At 41.7% G+C, this 4,509-nt stretch overlaps 1 long non-coding RNA gene across 3 annotated transcripts; it reads right to left on the reverse strand.

The window, feature by feature from the left end:
• Positions 1-1,275: 1,275 nt before the first annotated feature.
• Positions 1,276-4,233, reverse strand: LOC119289949. 3 transcript variants are annotated; one of them, XR_005141665.1, is made up of 4 exons: positions 4,008-4,233; positions 2,399-2,496; positions 2,089-2,197; positions 1,276-1,778 (listed from the first exon to the last, which is right to left on the reverse strand). It is a non-coding gene; the product is annotated as an uncharacterized LOC119289949 (long non-coding RNA). The 3 variants fall into 3 exon arrangements; XR_005141664.1 differs by having other exon boundaries at positions 1,276-2,197; XR_005141666.1 differs by lacking the exon at positions 4,008-4,233 and adding an exon at positions 3,734-3,854 and having other exon boundaries at positions 1,276-2,197.
• Positions 4,234-4,509: the final 276 nt, after the last annotated feature.

A 4,509-nucleotide genomic window follows, 5' to 3' on the forward strand; every position in this document is an offset into this window, starting at 1 on the left:
AATAACAGAAAACAAAACTACTTATACGTGACAACAGAGATTAACTAAGGCTAACACTCCCTCTGGGATGCTATCGCCCCGACGGATGTGCGCGCATACATGCTATCGCCCCGCTGGTTGCTTCCAACACGTACACATGTGCACTTACGGCTTGTTCATCTTTTTCGTACTTCCTGCTTGCACACCTCCGCCACCTCTCCTCACGGCCACCGCACCTGCCCACTCTGCTCGGCTCCGTTCCTCCCGCCCTTCCTCCTGCCGATGCCATTCCCGACGTTGTGATTCACGCGGGGTGTTATTTGCGTAATTTCCCGACTGCTGATGGCGAATCCTGAGGAGAAGTTCTGATTTCTCGCTTCCGGTTAGGCTTTTATGAAAACAAACCCAACCCACAGCATGGGCCAAGACGAGGGCATGGCAGAGAGGTGTCGAAATATATTGTGAGCGGCCCCTCCTTTGCAGAGATTATCACAATACCTTCCCCATGGAAGGGGACTAATTCCTTGTTCAAGCTTTGGTTAATTTGGATTTCGCTCTAATGGATTTGGTCTCCAAAGTAAAATCCATAGACCATGAATAATAAGATGATATATACACAACAGGAAATAGGTTAGATTATAGGAAGTAGGTACAGGGGTGAATCTGTATATATATGCGTTGAGAAAGGTTTTTGCTCTGCTCACTTTTAGTTTCCTTTTGTTCTTGCTAAGATTTTAGCAGTACCATTTATTTCATCTTTTATACTACCATGAGCAGTTTTGGGCTAACTCTTCTTTCGAGTTTGATAGATATTTTGTGTATTGCACACTCTCTTGGATCTGGATTTGGATTCGACTAGATTGCCTTATTTAATCTCATATGTCAACTCTAAAGTCTTGATAAGGACATCATCTACACGAATATCGTCAAAGATATTAGGTGTACATTCATTGTTCAGGTAGCTTCTGTTGATAATCATATAATATTATATTTTATTATTGGAAACAAAAATACTACACAATTTTATTTTCTGTGTAGAAATTATTTAAGGCATTTGCAAACTAGATATGAAGATGAGAGATTATGTTGAGAATTACATAAGCCATGCAAGTGCACACGTTCTTTCATTGCTTGCATGGCCATCATTGATGCTGCACGTACAATCAACCAAGGCCCTACATACAGGCATCAGGAAGGTGGAGGCAGCCTTGTTTGTTTCAACTAGATGACTCGTTGCGCCAATGGCGCAATGGCCGAGAGGGAGCCAAGTATTGTGAGAATATTTAGACACACAAGTCAAAAACCAAATGTGGCCAACACTCCCACATCCTTTGCTTGGAAGCCGCCTTTTCTCACCAGATCTAACATGGATACATGATTCTTCAAGAGCAAATTCAGAGAAAATGTAAAGCATGGAAACCTTTAAGTTGTACTGTTGAGACCATACCACCATATCTTCATTTAGTTTCTTTGGAAATCTAAAGAGCTAAGAGAATGGTACATGTGAGAAGCTGTGAATCCACAACAAAAAACTAAACTAACTTTCAAAAAACATTTCAAGTTTGGAAGCCACAAAGAAGCAGCCCAGATCACTCATTGTAGTGCAGGTACATGTCCTTAATCCTGCATCCACAGCCCATAATTTTTCAACACCTAAATCCACGAAATCCAACCGAAGGAAATCATGGCAGAAACATGCGCCGTGGCTTACGTCTCGGAGAAGGACTTCTTGGCATTCTTGTGCAGGTTACAGCAATGCTCGCTGCGAGCCCCTAATTTCAGTCTTCTTTAATCTCTAACTGAACCAAATTAATAACAAAAGATTAAGCTTAAGCATCCACACACAGAAAAATGCAAAACAAATCTCACATAAAACTGTCCCAAGTCAGATACAGGGGAAACCAAGGTGAGATGATCATGTTTCTTATAGGAAACAATAACCATAGGTAAATACATACATTATTGTCATGTCAGAAGGTACTTAGTTGTACTTCAAGTGGTACTGGGACATGAAACTAAGCCATTGAAATTTATGAAACAGAATAGATGATAACACCATTGTAGGCCATGAAAAAAACACAAAGAAGAACATAATCAAGCATAACCCACCTCGACCGAAGCAACGGTTGATCAACAGCAGTTACCTGAACCTCATGATGCTAGACCATATATCTATGGTCACCCTTTTTATTTCTCCCGCCTAACCTGAAGTAGCTATCTGGACAAAATAGGGAGCCACACTTCAACAAATCAGTTCTTAGTAATTATAAAATGCCCTGTATTAAAGGAAGTAAAATCAAGCATGTATGTGCTCTAACTTCCATAACTGCATGTAAACTCAGCAACTAACTTTATATACCAAAGTGTACAATTCTCAAGTTTAGCTACAGAGAAGAAAACAGGGACAGAGGGCGTGCACCTGAAACCTGATGGAGTTTGCTTCGGCCTCCCTCTCAATGGCCAACCCAGAACATAATCATCAACCATGCACGCCCCCACCATGTACTTCACAAGCATCTATAAAGATGGAATTGACATAAGCCATAAATCACAAGTTCTTGGCACCAACGGCAATAGGGTGTCGTTTTAAACAATGTTCAGAATGATGGCTCTGAAGAATCTATTAATGCCTACAGCAGACACATCTAAACTGAATTTTGTTTGTTTTTTCTGTAACTAAGAAGTTGGAAATTGACAATCATGTATATAGATCAAGGAAAAGTAGAGTAAAAAATGGATCACAATTATGCTAGCAGCAAAGTATTCTGGAAATGAAAAAAAAAAGAGAAACGCAAGTTAGATCATTCCAGTCAAGTGTTGCAAGTATATCTTTCAAGCTTCGAAAAAATAGATACGGATCAAAAGAGGCTATCGCATCATCCTGGTCATTAACATCAGAACCATAATTTTGGATTTCTGAAGTTGCAAAATACTTTCTGGAAGCTGTTGTACAATTGTGTTTCAAGCTTCAAAAGAACCAAACTTTAAATATTTCATATTTTCCTAGGCACGACAACCGCAACAAAAGAGGAAACAGATCAGCCATAGTACAATTGTGTTTGTGTAGGCCTGCTAAAAGAACACATGAGTAATAAAGTCCACGAACTGAAATCTAAATAATTCCAGAGCAGCCCAAGCATAATGCAAGCAGCACAACTACGGCAGCAAGTTGCGGCCATCAGTTGTGCGCAGCCTTCTACCGTGACAGTCTATTTTCACGTGTGGAGATTAATGCCCTAGTAATCCGGTGGGGAGCCAGCGAGACATGTAGATTTTCAGATGGGCCACGGTCAACCACCGTAAATGATAAATGGCTACTGTTGTAAAGCCTACACATTTGGTACAAAAATATGCCAACGAAGCTTAAAAAATATGTGCATAAGCTCATACCATGTACCTGACATAGGAGACAAATGTTAGACTTGCGAGTATGTACAACAAGACTCACCGAATATGAAACTTACAAATTAATTGTTATTTAATAGTTTTACTGGAGAAGGTGGGGAAATACATTAGAAGAACATTCTCCAAGGGCATCTTTTCAGCTGAAGTACCAAGAAAAAGGCCTCAGGAAGGACAAAGAATAACTATATTAATAGTCCATAGATACTTGACTAACCAGTTTGCTCCAATTAATTGCAATGCAAATCCAAATATAAAATGGGTTCAATTTATATTAGCCTCATGCTTTCAGTAGCTAGAAACAAAAATATCGTATCCAGAACAACTGAAATATCACAAGAGAATAGCTTACAAAGACATTAAAACAGAACCCACATAAGAACTCAATAGGATGCTGATCTACAACATGACAGTACAGACTTTACAATGTTCATTTGAATAAAATCTGGCGCAACCTTATTCCAAAATAGAATAGGCCAAGAGGAGCATTTACCCTGCAGCTTGCTATGGCATAAATGCTATGAAACTGAATCACAAAATACAATGATGCTATATCTCATGCATAAGCTTTATCAGTGTCACTATGAAAAAACCTTATTTACAGTACAAGTATGTGTTTTATTCACCTTCGTTGCCATGGCTTGCTGCTCAAAGCCCGTGCAGCCCCCATATCCAAAACTGAGCAGCCTCCAAATCCTCCCATTGTTTACTGCTCTGTGTGTTTCTTCGTGTGAGAAAGGAGGAGAAACAACATAGAGATATACATACGGGAGAAGGGGAGAAAAGGGACGTGGTCACTTGTAGACTATAATCAAGCCGCCCTGGAAGCCAGGTCGTGCCCGACCTCGCCGGTGCAGGCCGACGCCGACGGAGACCCTCCAGTTAGAAGCCACACCTCCCTCTCTCTCTCCTGCAGATCGAATCCAGTGCCACCACCATCGCCGGGAAGATCGCAACCGCACCTGGGGCAGACGAGATGCGGGAGGGGGTGGGGGAGAGGGTAAGGGGGGAGGGGGGAGGCAGCTGAGGTGGGAGGAAGAGGAGGAGGCGGCGGGGCCGGCAAGGAACTTTTGGGGAATGAAGGCGAGGCCGGTGTTGGCCCTTGCGAGGGCGTCGGTGTCGGGGATG

The sequence above is a fragment of the Triticum dicoccoides genome, chromosome 4A, assembly GCF_002162155.2.
Source record: "Triticum dicoccoides isolate Atlit2015 ecotype Zavitan chromosome 4A, WEW_v2.0, whole genome shotgun sequence".
Taxonomy (NCBI): domain Eukaryota; kingdom Viridiplantae; phylum Streptophyta; class Magnoliopsida; order Poales; family Poaceae; genus Triticum; species Triticum dicoccoides.